At 45.7% G+C, this 17,224-nt stretch overlaps 1 long non-coding RNA gene across 1 annotated transcript in view; it reads left to right on the top strand.

The window, feature by feature from the left end:
• The first annotated feature begins 449 nt into the window (after positions 1-449).
• The window catches only part of LOC135288970 (uncharacterized), a 35,929-nt gene continuing 19,154 nt past the window's right edge, over positions 450-17,224 (top strand). The window contains exon 1 of the long non-coding RNA XR_010351773.1: positions 450-698. This is a non-coding gene — a long non-coding RNA (uncharacterized LOC135288970). The remainder of the gene's footprint in view (positions 699-17,224) is intronic.

The following is a 17,224-nucleotide window of genomic DNA, read 5'->3' as shown; positions in this document are numbered from 1 at the left end:
GCATTGCTTTACTACTCATCCTCCACCTTGACTTGCCTACCCCCTTTCTTCCCTGTCCCTTGCTTTGCCTTTGAGACAGAATAGAAATTTTCCAGAGTAGAAATCCATTTTGATTTAGGTGAAATGTACATTTTTGAGTTAAGTCTGTAGCTTGAAAACATAGCTGTTTAGTCTGACTGCCTGTCCTCGTAAAAAGCCTATGCTCAGAGAAATTGCTGCAGCTGAAGGACAAGGATAAAGGGAGCAGACAAAGAGACTGTTACGAAAGATTATAAGACAGGACAGTCTGACCCAGGAATTTTCTCTGATAAAGAAGAATTAGCAGCAAATGTCATGTGCAAAATCAGTAAAATAAATATGTATAAACCTATTGTAAAATTGCATGCATAAGTATTTGAGAGTGGGATAAAAAGAGGTCTGGAGTTCCCAAAAGTATGCATGTCATTTTAAGAGAACAAGTCCCACATGCATCCAGTGCTGTAATAAACATACCGGCTTTACAACTTTCACAAAAGTTGAGTTTGTTTCTGCAAATCATTTTGGCAAGCCAGCCAGGAGACCATCTCTGTCCTCGCAAGGGCAGAGGGGAAGACGGACCTCCTGAGGCGCACCTTGGGATTTTCCCGGAGGAGCTCCCCTTGTCTCAGCTTGCCTCCTGCGGAGACAGACAAGGACCTGCTGGTGTGCGGAAAGATACGGTATGTATATCAAAGGGCCCCGGAGGAGAGAAATAGGACTGCTGAATAAGTCACTCAGAGACATCTGAGTGCTCAGCCTCGTTCCTGTGCCTGCAGGCGGACCAATCAATAGAGCAACTAGACTAGAGACGGAGTTCATTGTTCGATAGAGCAACTGCTAGCGACCCTGGGGGTGGGTCGAGTGAACCTGTGTGTGTTTGTGGTGTTTGGACATTGTAAGGTTAATGCATTGTGTGGTTAATGTTAGTGTGTTTGTAATTGTGTGAGTGCATGGTGTACAAAAGAGAGCGATCAAGTGAGTATACCTACCGTGTGGAGAGGTTTCTACCCGTGGCTGAAGCAGCCGAGTGAGGCCTGAGGCACCAGCTGGGGCAGGCTGTGAGGGCAGGGAGTACCCTGCAGAGTAGTAGAACAGGTGGAGAAATGTGGGTAAGGACATTTATTGTGTTTAAAGGTAGTGATTTGTGTAGATTGTGCACATTTTAACCATGACTAGACGAACTCAGGAGATTCCTCTGCCCTAGTAGTTTGGACTTGATCCCTGGAATTTTACTGTGTGCTGTTATTTTGATTGTGTCCAGAGTGTGTAACGACAAGAAAAAGCTGATGTAGGTAAATGCTGAAGTATTGTATGCTGTGTTGTGTTGAGAAAAGTGGGCACTTTGAGAGATATCCCCTTTCCCAGTGAGTTTGTGTGGTTCTTCCCCTGCATTGTGGTAAATTTATTCTCAGGATTGTATGGTTGTGTTTGTGGAGATTTTAAGATTTTGTTTGCAACAAGTGTAGCATTTTACACAGAAGAACTACAGTATAGTGATTTATGTTTAACTGTGGTAAAATGAATTAAAGGAATTCCAGGAATTCCCCCCCCCCCCCCCCCCCCCCCCCCGCAATTCAAGCCCTGATTCGTAAATTTGAGATAAGGGGCGAGGTGTATGTGTCTATATTTGTGGGCATATCAAAGTTTTTGCTGTAATAGGCGTAGCCTCTTGCAAGGCAGTAAAGTAAGTGTCAGTAGAAACAATGCTTTAATTAGATTGTGCAGGAAGAGAACTAGAAAAAACTGAGATTTTGTAAAACAGAGTTTAGATAGAAGAGATGAATGAGTTCATTTAAAAAAGCTTTATCGGACTTCAGCTGGTAATATAGTAAGTCTGGACTGAAAGCAGCCCGCCATAGAAGTTAAGTGATAAACACCGAAGTGATAAATGGAACAGCCTGCAGGCAATTCCCAGGAGTTTTTAGTGCACTGAGAGGCTGGCACCTTGTGTGCAATACAGAGTTTGTGAGAAGTGACAGTATTGCTGTTCTAGGCCCCCAAGTGTAAATTGAAGGTTCCTGATCAAGCCGATTCAGAATCTGAGATCTTAAAGGTTATGTGTGGAAGATCGCATCTGATACCTGCCACCTGGAGGTCTGTGTGTGAGAAAAACTGAGAAAAGACACTGTGAGACTTGAGTGGAAACAAGGTAGTATAAGGAGAAGGAGATAATAGAAACTAACCAAAAAGAAAGAAGTTCCTGAACTAGCCCCTTTAGGAGGGGCTCACTGGGAGAAAGCCGCCAGTAGGGGCATCTCAGAAAATAAAAAGATTTATAATACCTTATTGCAGTGAAGACTGGACCATATTGTTTTAAGACTGGAAAGCAAATAAGATGAAGTCTCGTATGATGATATGGTTTTCACCTTAAAAAATCACCCAGAATGGCAGAGTAACTGTGGGTTCAAAGCTCCCTCTGACCCACTGGTGTTAGCTCTTGAAAAAGAAAATAAAGCAAAGAGAAAGTAAATCAAGCATGTTGTTCAGCATGTAGTGTAAGATAGCAATGTATGAAATCAGACAAGTTTATCATGCTGAAATGCAAAACGATTACAACTTGCAAAATGAGTACATATGATTTGTTAAAGGCTCCTCCTAAGGTAAGGGAGGATAAAGAAGAACTCCTCAAAAGGGAAGAGGATTCAAGCTCCAAAACTATACCAATTTGCACCCATCCCCCTCCTGGCAGTCCAATTTCATCCAGAACTAGGAGATAACAGACCCCTCTTTGAGAGGCAGTGAGACCAGAAGAAAGGAAAAGAGTGGAATTTTAGTTGATACAGGGGCCATATATTCAGTTTTAAAAAAGCTTTAGTACATGTGAAGAATAATTATATTATAGTGTAGGAAACAACTGACCAGTCTGAAAAGGCATATTTTTGCAAACCTTTAAGGTATAAATTGGGAAAACAATAGGGTATTTATAAGTTCTTGTATATGCCCACTTTTCCAAAGGCACTTTTAGGGAAAAATTTGTTAGAGCAGTTACAAACAACCATTACATTCAAAAATAGAGAAGTTACTCTAGAGGTAAATGATCAAAAGTACATAAAGGTGTTAAGCTTAACATTAACAGCCATTGAAATTAAGAAAGAAATCAGTAAAGAGATATTAAGTCAAGTATTTCCCAAGGTGTGGGCCTCCAATGTAGCAGGGAGGGTGAAAAATGCCTCCCCCATAGTAATTAAGCTTAACGAAGGGACACAACCAGTGAAAATTAAGCAATGCCCCCTAAAAAAAAAAAAAAAAAAGACAAAGAAGGAATCAGCCCAATAATTGAAAATTTTCTGCAGTTAAGGTTATTGAAAGAATGCCAATCTGATTTCAATACTCCCCATTTCACCCGTTTGGAAATCTAATGGGTCATATCAGGTAGTACAGAATTTGAGGGCTGTCAATAAAGTAACAGAAAATTTATATCCTGTGGTAGCAAATCCATATGCTTTACTAACTTTTCTGACACCTGAGCTAACCTGGTTTACCATTTTAGACCTCAAAGATGCCCTTCTTTTGCCTCCCTATCCACAAAGCCAGCCAGAAAATTTGTGCATTCTAATAGAAAGCCCTAAAAGCGGGCGCAAAACCCAGCTCACATAGTCTATGTGCCTCAAGGCTTCAAAAATTCCAAAAATTCCCCTACTCTGTTTGGGGGAGCAACTTGCAAAAGATCTAGAGTCCTGGGAAGCTCTACAAGAAGTAGGAAGGCTATTGCAGTACGTGGACAAAAGAAATGTGTGGCCTAGACAGTAAGCCTTTTGAATTTCCTGGGACTCCAAGGATACAGAGTATCAAAGAAAAAGGCACAAGTAGTGAAACAGAAAGTAATTTACCTGGAGTACGAGGTCAGTGCTGGGCAACAGACTTTAGGGCAGGCTTGCAAAGAAGCCATATGCCAAACCCCGAAACCCCAGACAATAAAGGAACTCTGAACCTTCTTAGGCATGCCAGGGTGGTGCCAGCTGTAAGTTTATAATTATGGACTACTCATCAAACCCCTCTATGCTCTTATTGCCAATAGAAACAGAAATCTCCAGTAGACAAAAGAATCCTGTATTACTACAGAACAACTAAGATTCATTTGTGAAAGCAATACTATTAATGCTCAAGATGTATGTCTAGACACCAAACAAAGTATTTGCAACTTCAAGATTCATCCAGTCACTGATCCAAAAACTGTACTCATATATACTAGTAAAAGTTGTATATACTTGAAAACTGCTTGTGCTACTGTAAAAATTGATAACAACAATGTTATTTTGTCTAGTAGAAATCATTCTAACTTTTGTATTTGTAATTTTGTTAAGATTATCAAGTGTGATTTTTTGTATTTGGACCCAGTAACATCCCACCAGTTGATTAAAACCAATTACAAAATGCATCACAAACTATCACCAACTCCTATTAGAATGGACCTTACATTAGTAAAGCAATTAATTAAACACCAAGACATACTAGAAATCTTGAAAGAAATCCAAGAAAGCAAAGAAAAAACCCTAATTACTGTCCAACATGATACAAAAGAAATAAACAAAATTCTGCAAAGAATAAAACAAAATGCAGATCATCACTAGTAAGATGTAATCTTTAGATAGTCACCAACTACAAATGTAATCTTTAATAAGTTATGTCATCCCATTGTAGTTTTATTAATATTAGTTGGAGTAAGTTTAAAGTTATCCTTTATATTGCCAATTTAGAATTGGAGAATACTACAGCGAGTAGCTGTGTTAACCTCTTTATCAAACGTACATGATAAAGCATTAAGAGACATTATAATCATAAGAATTTGCATTAAGTAAAAAAAAAATTACTTATTTTTAAGAAAGGAAGAAAAATGAGACAGAATAGAAATTTTCCAGAGTAAAAATCCATTTTGATTTAAGTGAAATGTACATTTTTAAATTAGGTCTGTAGCTTAAAAACATAGCTGTTTAGTCTAACTGCCTGTCCTCGTAAAAAGCCTATGTGCAGAGAAATTGCTGCAGCTGAAAGACAAGAAAGATAAGGGAAACAAACAAAAAGATTGTTATGAAATATTATAAAAGAAAATACTCTGACCCAGGAATTTTCTCTGATAAAAAAGAATTAACAGCAAATGTCACACGCAAAATCAGTAAAATAAATATGTATAAAACCTATTGTAAAATTGCATGCATATGTATTTGAGAGTGTGGATAAAAAGAGGTCTGGAGTTCCCAAAAGTATGCATGTCATTTTTAAGAGAACAAGTCCCACATGCATCCAGCGCTGTAATAAACATACTGGCTTTACAACTTTCACAAAAGTTGTGGAGTTTGTTTCTGCAAATCACTTTACTGCCCTGCAAGTGACTTGCCTTGCCTTCCTCTGCCCTGCCTTGCCTACAGCTTCTGGGCCTTATCTTGCCTACCACTCTATTGTCTTGCCTTGAATTCCTACCAGAGCTTGCTTTTCCCTTGCCATTCGTGTCCTTCCCTTGCCTTGCTTTGCATTGCCTTTCATACCCGTTCCCTGCCTTTAACTGCCTAGCCCTCCCTTCCCTGGCCTTGCCTCACCTTGCATTCCTCTCCCTTTGACATGTCTTGCCTTTCCTAGCTCTCTCGTCTTGCCTTCCCCCCCCCCCCCCCCCCCCCCGGCTGTGTCCTTGCCCTTGACTTGCCTTACCTTCCACTTAATTTCCTTCCCTTGCCTACCTTGCTTTGCATACCTTTCCCCTGCCTTTGACTTGCCTTTGCCAGGCCTATCTCAACTTTGCATTGCCTCACAGATCCATTCACCACCTTTCTTCCTTTCCTTTCCTTTCCTTTCCTTTCCTTTCCTTTCCTTTCCCTTTCCTTTCCTTTCCTTTCCTTCCTTTCCTTTCCTTTCCTTCCTTTCCTTTCCTTTCCTTTCCTTTCCTTTCCTTTCCTTTCCTTTCCTTTCCTTTCCTTTCCTTTCCTTTCCTTTCTTTCCTTTCCTTTCCTTTCCTTTCCTTTCCTTTCCTTTCCTTTCCTTTCCTTCCTTTCCTTCTTTCCTTTCCTTTCCTTCTCTTCCTACCTTGCCTTGAATGGTGTTGCATACCAATCCCTTGCCTTGACTTCCCTTCTCCTTTCTTTTCTGGCCTTACCTTGCTTGTCCTGCCTTCCTTTGACCTGTTTTTCCTTGTGTATCACTCCCCTTGCCTTGCCTGTACTTTCCTTGCTTTGCCTTGAATTGGCTATAACTCCCTTGCCTTTCCTTGCCTTTGTCTTAGTTTGGAAATAGGGGTATTCTATTCCTCTGTTAGAGGTGGGGACAGTTATCTTCTCTTAATTGGGCAGTTTTCTTTATCTCTTCCACAACCCAATCCTCCCTCTGGGGAGATATCTTCTGTTAATGGGCCATTGAATCTCACTACATGACTGATAAAAATTGCATCATCCCATTGTGAGATGCTCCGCCCAGAGGGAGGAGCCAAGCATTCCTACCTGGATATAATCAGAGATTTGGAAGACCACAAGCAGTAGTTTCCCACTGGATTCCCAGAGGAGCAGCTTTCTTCTCCACTGGATTCCCAGAGGAAGACCAGGCCCATCTACACCACCTCTGGACCTTCAGAGGAAAACTACACCCTTCTACAGGATCACTGCTTCAACAGAACCACATCTGTCATTCCAGGAGGACTGCAACCACCATTCAAATGGACTGCAACCAACACCCTAACAGGGTGTCAGGTCACATTCTGACTCTGACAGTAGGGTTTTTTTTGTTTGTACTATTACATTAGTTTGGTTTTTTTTTTTTTTGTTGTTTTCACTAGTAAAGAACTGTTATTCTTATTCCCATATCTTTGCCTGAAAGCATTTTAATTTCAAAATCATAATAATTAGGAGGGAGGGGGTTTACATTTTCCATTTCAGGGGAGGCTCCTTCCTTCCTTAAGCAGACACCTGTCTTTTCAAACCAAGACACCTTTCATTACATATCACTCCATTACCTTGCCTGCAAATCCACCCCTTGCCTTGCTCTGCCCCGTCTTGCTTTGCATCACCTTTGCATATCCCTCTCCTCTCCTCCTCTCCTCTCCTCTCCTCTCCTCTCCTCTCCTCTCCTCTCCTCTCCTCTCCTCTCTCCTCTCCTCTCCTCTCCTCTCCTCTCCTCTCTCCTCTCCTCCTCCTCAAATTTGCATTGCCTTATCAACCACTGTGTCCTTCCCCTTTCCTTTCTTACCACTCAATTGTCTCGTACTGCTTTGCTCCTTCCATAGGCCACCTTGATGTCCATTTTCTCCTGGCCTTGCCTTGCCTGCTTATCCAATGACTCTCATTACCTTGCCTATTTCTCTCTTACCTTGCCTTGCAAACCCACCCCTTGCCTTGCCTTGCTTTGCCTTGCCCTGCCTAGCCCTCCCTTCCCTTGCATTACTTTTCATACCCATCCCCTGCCTTTACCTGCCTACTCCTTTTGATGCTGAATTGATTTTTGTCCTTTTTGCTTTTCTATATTCTCTATATTCTTTACATATATATTTGTAGCTCTGTAGCCTATTATTGTATTTGCAGCTAGCATTTTACTTATTCTATTAGACAGAAAGACAAAATAAATTCCCAGTGGCTCCAAGCGCTCGGGTCCAAGGTTTGATTGTCTGTGAAGCCAAGGTTTAAACCAGCTCTCTGAGACATATTTTCATAAACAAAATTAGTTCCTATGTAAGGGGAAGGGGGGTGGGATTCAGAAAAGAGTAGAACCAGGGAGGAATTACTTTATCACTTAGGTTTCTAATTGGGGATTCTTGTCAGTTATGCTAATTTGCTAAACATATAAAAATTGTAACTGCTTTATGTTGCACGTGCATCTTTGGCATTTTCCATCCAGCGTGCTGTGCACCATAAGGATCCTTATAAAGGTAGCCCCTTCCTATCACCTCACTGTCTGGCTCATAATTTTAGGACCAGTGAAAATGCATCACTTTCTTCCCTGGCCTTACCATGCTGTCGTGGGGACAGGACATTTTCATGCTTATTATCCCAAATCGTGGTTTCTGTCCCCTGCTCCGTTTGTTGTGTCTATCGTTTTTGTCCTTCCCCCCCCCCCTGCCTTGGGGCTGGGCTTTTTGCATGCTTGCTTGGCCGGCTGGCTGCTTGCTTGCTCTTCTAGCTTCGCTTCTCTTTCTTTTTTTTCTTGCTTTTTTAGCTCGCTTGTTTTTTTTCGCCATTTTTTTCTTTTTCCCTCCTTTCCCCGGTTTCTGTTGTTCCCTCTCCTTCCCCTTTCCCCCCCCCCCCCCCACCCTTTCCCCCCCCCGAAGATATCGGACCGGCACCGGGCAAGGGGCTCTGTCCGGGGTCTGCAAGAGAAGCTTCGTACCCTCCGCAGCGAAGAGAGAAACGGCTCGACCCCTTGGACTGGTGAAACATCTGTTGCCATCTCGGGCTATTTCTCTTGTGCTGGGAGTGTTTTTTTGTTGTTCTTTAATAAACAAGCTTTTTCCACTTCCCCTCTGAAGAAATTCTTCCCGAACCCAGTGGTGGGGAGGGGGGAAGGTGCGGAGGGTTTTGTTTCCTATAGGGGGCTCCTTTGGAGATATTTTCCCTAATTTGTCCTAAACCAGTTCAAATAATTTGGTGGCCCGTACGGGGAAAAGGACAAAGTGGAAAAAGCTTTACTCTAATAATATTTTTTGGCTTTAACTGTTTGTGGAAATATTGGTATGTCTCCTTTTAAAGTTGTAATGTCATTTGGAGTGAAAGCCTGCCTCTATCTCTGGTCATTAGGGTTCTTTGAAGTTTTCATAGCCTTATGGTCACTGGGGTTATTTTCTCATCCAGAAATAGCTCCGGTATTGTCCCTAATACGTAGCTTTTGTAGCAGAGGGGCACTAACCAGAATATTCATCGGGCTGGGCTTGGGTGTGATATTTTGCAAGGGGCTTATAAAAATGTTGTTATCGGTTCCAGGAATGTATAATTCGTGGTTGCGGCTGTGTGTTAAATTTGTTATGGGGGAGGAGGTTATTCAGCCTTTGTTTTCCTTTTCCTCCTCCGAATTGTTTACATTTCTATTAGAAAATGATCACTTCTCCCTGACTGCCAAGGACACCATCTTTCTGTTATTTAATTTAACAACCTTGCTCTATACTGTCTACAGTTTATATAAGATGAAGGCTGAAATTTCTAGAGGGGCTGGTGAGACCCCTGATTTAGGGGTACAACCAAGGGTAAAAAGTCCTGAGTGGTGTGGGAAATGGGAGGATATGGGCCAAATTTTAAGGGAGTTTTCTGATCCGGTAGACTGGGACTTTCCATCTGAACAAATTCAGAACCCGGCTGAGGTGGCGAAGTACCTGAAAGGGAAATGCCAGGATAACCCTAAGGAGAAAAGGATCCTTGCAGTGAGCTGGGCCCTGGCATATGCTTATCGTACCCTGCTAGATACTGTAGGGCAGCAGACAGAGGCAGGGGGGCAGGGAGATAAATCAGCAGCTATCCCAGTTACTCAGGCTGCAGCTAACACCCCAGGCTCGAAGCCAGCAGTTAAATCAGACAGTGAGCCTCAGCCAAGGGCTGTTGCTACTAGTACAAGAAGTGGAAAGTGTACAGATAAGACTGACCGACCAGTGGAGGATGATGATGATTACGATGCAGGAGAAGGACCCTCAACACCTCCTGACATAAAATCAGGAGTCAGAGCAACTGGCACAAGATCAGAGGCCACTATTGATTCCTTCTCCCTGAAGGACCTTCGAGGCCTAAGGAAGGATTATCGGCGACAGCCCGACGAATCTATAATTAGTTGGCTGGTCCGCCTTTGGGATGCGGCAGGGGAGGCTACCATTCTGGATGGCACTGAAGCGAGGCATTTGGGATCCCTGTCACATGATCCCGTCATCGACCAAGGCATGATGAGGGGGGCTAGCCCTCACAGCCTCTGGGAACGGGTCCTGGACAGCGTGGCACAGAGATATCTGTGTGCCGATGACCTCTATGTTCAGCAGACACGATGGAAGACCATAGAACAGGGGATCCAACGCCTGAGGGAGATGGCAGTGGTGGAGATCATTTTTTCAGACGATGTAACAACTAGGAATCCAGACTTTGTACCATGCACACCTGTAATGTGGAGGAAACTGGTGCGACTTGGGCCACCTGAATATGCTTCTGCGCTAGCAATAATGAAGCGGGAGGAGGTATATGAGACTGTACTCGATATGGCGAAGAAACTTCGGGCATATGCGGATGCTGTACATGGCCCGACTCATGCCAGAATTGCAGCTGTGGAAACACGACTGCAGGAACTAGAAGACAAAATAGAGAAAAGCAGCAAGAAACTCAGGGAAGAGATTAAGGAAGACCTCCTCCAAATTTCAGCTGTACAAATTAGAGGCCCTGGTACCCAACGCAGACGTTCCCTTGTTGGGGAGAGAAGGTACACCCCACGAGCTGAGTTGTGGTTCTTCTTACGTGAGTCTGGAGAAAACATGAGGAAATGGGATGGGAAGCCTACTGCTGTTCTGGCACAACGAGTGCGTGAATTGAAGGAAGGTAAGAAAAGGAAAGCAGCCCCAGTTGCCCGTAGCCGAACAGCCAGGTATGATGATGATGATGACATGTCTGATCCCCTTGAGGGAACCTCCAAGACATATGCCCCAGGAAAGAAGGATAAACAGGCGTAGAGGGGCCCTGCCTCTAGCCAGGTAGAGGCATGGGAAAACCGTATCTTTTGGACGGTGTGGATCCGATGGCCTGGCACATCAGAACCACAAAAATATGACGCTTTAGTGGATACTGGTGCACAGTGTACTCTAATACCATCGGGACATGTGGGGGCCGAACCTGTTTCCATTGCTGGTGTGACAGGGGGATCACAACAACTGACCCTGGTGGAAGCTGAGGTGAGCCTGACTGGGAAGGAGTGGAAGAAACATCCCATTGTGACTGGCCCAGGGGCTCCGTGTATTCTGGGCATAGACTTCCTCCGGAACGGTTATTACAAAGACCCAAAGGGACTCAGATGGGCTTTTGGCATAGCTGCTGTAGAGGCAGAGAATGTTAAGCAATTGAACACCTTGCCTGGACTGACAGAAAACCCATCTGCAGTAGGACTCCTGAGGGTAGAAGAGCAGCTCGTGCCAATTGCGACCTCGACAGTGCATCGCCGGCAGTATAGAACGAATCGAGATGCCGTGATCCCCATCCACAAAATGATTCGTGAGCTGGAGAGCCAAGGGGTGGTTAGCAAAACCCACTCACCCTTCAACAGCCCCATCTGGCCTGTGCGTAAATCTGAAGGGGAATGGAGATTGACGGTGGACTATCGTGCCTTGAATGAAGTGACACCACCACTGAGCGCTGCTGTGCCGGACATGCTGGAACTCCAGTATGAGCTGGAGTCCAAGGCAGCGAAGTGGTATGCCACTATTGATATTGCTAATGCATTTTTCTCCATTCCTCTGGCAGCAGAATGCAGGCCTCAGTTTGCTTTCACCTGGAGGGGCGTGCAGTACACCTGGAACCGACTGCCCCAGGGGTGGAAACACAGTCCCACTATCTGCCATGGACTGATCCAAACTGCATTAGAGGAGGGTGAGGCTCCAGAACATCTGCAATACATCGATGATATCATTGTGTGGGGGAAAACGGCAACAGAAGTGTTTGAGAAAGGAGAGAAAATAATCCAGATTCTCCTGAAAGCCGGCTTTGCCATCAAGAAGAGCAAAGTCAAGGGACCTGCTCGAGAGATCCAGTTCCTTGGAGTGAAGTGGCAAGATGGACGGCGTCAGATTCCCACCGATGTCATCAATAAGATCACAGCTATGTCCCCACCAACCAGCAAAAAGGAAACACAAGCTTTCCTAGGCGCCATAGGGTTTTGGAGAATGCACATTCCGGAGTATAGCCAGATTGTGAGCCCTCTCTACCTGGTCACCCGCAAGAAGAACGATTTCCACTGGGGCCCTGAACAGCAGCAAGCCTTTGCCCAGATCAAGCAGGAGATTGCTCATGCTGTAGCCCTTGGCCCAGTCAGGACAGGACCAGATGTGAAGAACGTGCTCTACACTGCAGCCGGGAACCATGGCCTGTCCTGGAGCCTTTGGCAGAAGGTGCCTGGTGAGACTCGAGGCCGACCATTAGGATTCTGGAGTCGAAGCTATAGAGGGTCTGAAGCCAGCTACACTCCTACAGAGAAGGAAATTTTGGCAGCCTATGAAGGAGTCCAAGCCGCCTCGGAGGTGATTGGCACGGAGGCACAACTCCTCCTGGCACCCCGACTACCAGTGCTGGGGTGGATGTTCAGAGGAAAGACTCCCTCTACCCACCATGCCACCAGTGCAACATGGAGCAAGTGGATTGCTCTCATCACACAGCGTGCCCGTATTGGAAACCTGAATCGACCTGGGATTCTGGAAGTAATTACAAACTGGCCTGAAGGTGAGAATTTTGGTCTCGCTGATGAAGAAGAACAAGAAGTGACACGAGCGGAAGAAGCACCACCATACAACCAACTGCCGGCAGAAGAAACACGGTATGCTCTTTTTACTGATGGTTCTTGCCGCATTGTGGGAATGAAACGGAAGTGGAAAGCAGCTGTATGGAGCCCCACACGACAGGTCGCAGAAGCCACTGAAGGAGAGGGTGGATCAAGCCAACTCGCTGAACTTAAGGCCGTTCAGCTGGCTCTGGACATTGCTGAAAGAGAGAAGTGGCCAAAGCTCTACCTCTACACTGATTCGTGGATGGTAGCCAATGCGCTGTGGGGCTGGCTGGAGAGATGGAAAGGGGCTAACTGGCAGCGTAGAGGAAAGCCAATTTGGGCTGCTGAAGAATGGAAAGATATTGCCACCAGGTTAGAGAAACTACCTGTGAAGGTTCGCCACGTAGATGCCCATGTCCCCAGAAGCAGAGCTAATGAAGAGCAGCAAAACAATCATCAGGTAGATCAGGCTGCGAGGATAGGGGTGTCAAAGATAGACCTAGATTGGGAACACAAGGGAGAGTTATTCCTAGCTCGATGGGCCCATGATGCCTCAGGCCATCAGGGTAGAGATGCCACCTACAAGTGGGCACGAGACCGAGGGGTGGATTTAACCATGGACAGTGTTTCTCAGGTTATCCATGACTGTGAGACGTGTGCTGCCATCAAACAGGCCAAGCGAGTGAAGCCCCTATGGTACGGTGGGCGGTGGTCCAAATACAAGTATGGGGAGGCCTGGCAGATTGATTACATCACACTGCCTCAAACCCGCCAAGGCAAGCGCTACGTGCTCACAATGGTAGAAGCCACCACAGGATGGTTGGAAACCTACCCTGTGTCTCATGCTACCGCCCGTAACACCATCCTGGGCCTTGAAAAGCAGGTCCTTTGGAGGCATGGTACCCCTGAGAGGATTGAGTCAGACAATGGGACTCATTTTAAAAATAATCTTATTAACACCTGGGCTAGGGAACATGGCATTGAGTGGGTATACCACATCCCCTACCATGCACCAGCTGCAGGTAAAGTGGAGAGATGCAATGGATTGTTAAAGACCACCTTGAAGGCATTGGGTGGGGGGTCTCTCAAGAACTGGGAGCAGCATTTAGCCAGGGCCACCTGGTTAGTTAACACTCGAGGTTCCACCAACCGAGCAGGTCCTGCCCAGTCTGAGTCCCTCAATATAGTAGATGGAGATAAAGTCCCAGTGGCCCATGTCAGAGGTTTGTTGGGGAAGACAGTATGGATTAATCCTGCCTCGAGTACAGGCAAACCCATTCGTGGGATTGTCTTTGCTCAAGGACCAGGTTATACCTGGTGGATAATGCAGAAAGATGGGACAACCCGTTGCGTACCTCAGGGAGATCTGATTGTGGGATGATATCATTGTTTGTTAAGCGTGACCACCATTGTCTGTACATTAGATCATACAGACATGAAACAGAAGGAAATATGAAAGTGTCGAAGGTCTGAGCAAGTAAGAATGAAAGAAAACGTGTAAGTGTGGAAGGTTGGAGCAAGTGAGAAGAAAGTTTACATTGTTCAATAACATGTTCACGATATGGGATAAGGGGTGGAATGTCGTGGGGACAGGACATTTTCATGCTTATTATCCCAAATCGTGGTTTCTGTCCCCTGCTCCGTTTGTTGTGTCTATCGTTTTTGTCCTTCCCCCCCCCCCCTGCCTTGGGGCTGGGCTTTTTGCATGCTTGCTTGGCCGGCTGGCTGCTTGCTTGCTCTTCTAGCTTCGCTTCTCTTTCTTTTTTTTCTTGCTTTTTTAGCTCGCTTGTTTTTTTTCGCCATTTTTTTCTTTTTCCCTCCTTTCCCCGGTTTCTGTTGTTCCCTTCCTTCCCCTTTCCCCCCCCCCCCCTTTCCCCCCCCCGAAGATATCGGACCGGCACCGGGCAAGGGGCTCTGTCCGGGGTCTGCAAGAGAAGCTTCGTACCCTCCGCAGCGAAGAGAGAAACGGCTCGACCCCTTGGACTGGTGAAACATCTGTTGCCATCTCGGGCTATTTCTCTTGTGCTGGGAGTGTTTTTTTGTTGTTCTTTAATAAACAAGCTTTTTCCACTTCCCCTCTGAAGAAATTCTTCCCGAACCCAGTGGTGGGGAGGGGGGAAGGTGCGGAGGGTTTTGTTTCCTATAGGGGGCTCCTTTGGAGATATTTTCCCTAATTTGTCCTAAACCAGTTCAAATAATTTGGTGGCCCGTACGGGGAAAAGGACAAAGTGGAAAAAGCTTTACTCTAATAATATTTTTTGGCTTTAACTGTTTGTGGAAATATTGGTATGTCTCCTTTTAAAGTTGTAATGTCATTTGGAGTGAAAGCCTGCCTCTATCTCTGGTCATTAGGGTTCTTTGAAGTTTTCATAGCCTTATGGTCACTGGGGTTATTTTCTCATCCAGAAATAGCTCCGGTATTGTCCCTAATACGTAGCTTTTGTAGCAGAGGGGCACTAACCAGAATATTCATCGGGCTGGGCTTGGGTGTGATATTTTGCAAGGGGCTTATAAAAATGTTGTTATCGGTTCCAGGAATGTATAATTCGTGGTTGCGGCTGTGTGTTAAATTTGTTATGGGGGAGGAGGTTATTCAGCCTTTGTTTTCCTTTTCCTCCTCCGAATTGTTTACATTTCTATTAGAAAATGATCACTTCTCCCTGACTGCCAAGGACACCATCTTTCTGTTATTTAATTTAACAACCTTGCTCTATACTGTCTACAGTTTATATAAGATGAAGGCTGAAATTTCTAGAGGGGCTGGTGAGACCCCTGATTTAGGGGTACAACCAAGGGTAAAAAGTCCTGAGTGGTGTGGGAAATGGGAGGATATGGGCCAAATTTTAAGGGAGTTTTCTGATCCGGTAGACTGGGACTTTCCATCTGAACAAATTCAGAACCCGGCTGAGGTGGCGAAGTACCTGAAAGGGAAATGCCAGGATAACCCTAAGGAGAAAAGGATCCTTGCAGTGAGCTGGGCCCTGGCATATGCTTATCGTACCCTGCTAGATACTGTAGGGCAGCAGACAGAGGCAGGGGGGCAGGGAGATAAATCAGCAGCTATCCCAGTTACTCAGGCTGCAGCTAACACCCCAGGCTCGAAGCCAGCAGTTAAATCAGACAGTGAGCCTCAGCCAAGGGCTGTTGCTACTAGTACAAGAAGTGGAAAGTGTACAGATAAGACTGACCGACCAGTGGAGGATGATGATGATTACGATGCAGGAGAAGGACCCTCAACACCTCCTGACATAAAATCAGGAGTCAGAGCAACTGGCACAAGATCAGAGGCCACTATTGATTCCTTCTCCCTGAAGGACCTTCGAGGCCTAAGGAAGGATTATCGGCGACAGCCCGACGAATCTATAATTAGTTGGCTGGTCCGCCTTTGGGATGCGGCAGGGGAGGCTACCATTCTGGATGGCACTGAAGCGAGGCATTTGGGATCCCTGTCACATGATCCCGTCATCGACCAAGGCATGATGAGGGGGGCTAGCCCTCACAGCCTCTGGGAACGGGTCCTGGACAGCGTGGCACAGAGATATCTGTGTGCCGATGACCTCTATGTTCAGCAGACACGATGGAAGACCATAGAACAGGGGATCCAACGCCTGAGGGAGATGGCAGTGGTGGAGATCATTTTTTCAGACGATGTAACAACTAGGAATCCAGACTTTGTACCATGCACACCTGTAATGTGGAGGAAACTGGTGCGACTTGGGCCACCTGAATATGCTTCTGCGCTAGCAATAATGAAGCGGGAGGAGGTATATGAGACTGTACTCGATATGGCGAAGAAACTTCGGGCATATGCGGATGCTGTACATGGCCCGACTCATGCCAGAATTGCAGCTGTGGAAACACGACTGCAGGAACTAGAAGACAAAATAGAGAAAAGCAGCAAGAAACTCAGGGAAGAGATTAAGGAAGACCTCCTCCAAATTTCAGCTGTACAAATTAGAGGCCCTGGTACCCAACGCAGACGTTCCCTTGTTGGGGAGAGAAGGTACACCCCACGAGCTGAGTTGTGGTTCTTCTTACGTGAGTCTGGAGAAAACATGAGGAAATGGGATGGGAAGCCTACTGCTGTTCTGGCACAACGAGTGCGTGAATTGAAGGAAGGTAAGAAAAGGAAAGCAGCCCCAGTTGCCCGTAGCCGAACAGCCAGGTATGATGATGATGATGACATGTCTGATCCCCTTGAGGGAACCTCCAAGACATATGCCCCAGGAAAGAAGGATAAACAGGCGTAGAGGGGCCCTGCCTCTAGCCAGGTAGAGGCATGGGAAAACCGTATCTTTTGGACGGTGTGGATCCGATGGCCTGGCACATCAGAACCACAAAAATATGACGCTTTAGTGGATACTGGTGCACAGTGTACTCTAATACCATCGGGACATGTGGGGGCCGAACCTGTTTCCATTGCTGGTGTGACAGGGGGATCACAACAACTGACCCTGGTGGAAGCTGAGGTGAGCCTGACTGGGAAGGAGTGGAAGAAACATCCCATTGTGACTGGCCCAGGGGCTCCGTGTATTCTGGGCATAGACTTCCTCCGGAACGGTTATTACAAAGACCCAAAGGGACTCAGATGGGCTTTTGGCATAGCTGCTGTAGAGGCAGAGAATGTTAAGCAATTGAACACCTTGCCTGGACTGACAGAAAACCCATCTGCAGTAGGACTCCTGAGGGTAGAAGAGCAGCTCGTGCCAATTGCGACCTCGACAGTGCATCGCCGGCAGTATAGAACGAATCGAGATGCCGTGATCCCCATCCACAAAATGATTCGTGAGCTGGAGAGCCA

The sequence above is a fragment of the Passer domesticus genome, chromosome W (assembly GCF_036417665.1).
Source record: "Passer domesticus isolate bPasDom1 chromosome W, bPasDom1.hap1, whole genome shotgun sequence".
NCBI classification, from domain to species: Eukaryota; Metazoa; Chordata; class Aves; order Passeriformes; family Passeridae; genus Passer; species Passer domesticus.
The sequence above is the reverse complement of the archived record's forward strand: the minus strand, read 5'-3'. Positions and strand labels throughout refer to the sequence as shown.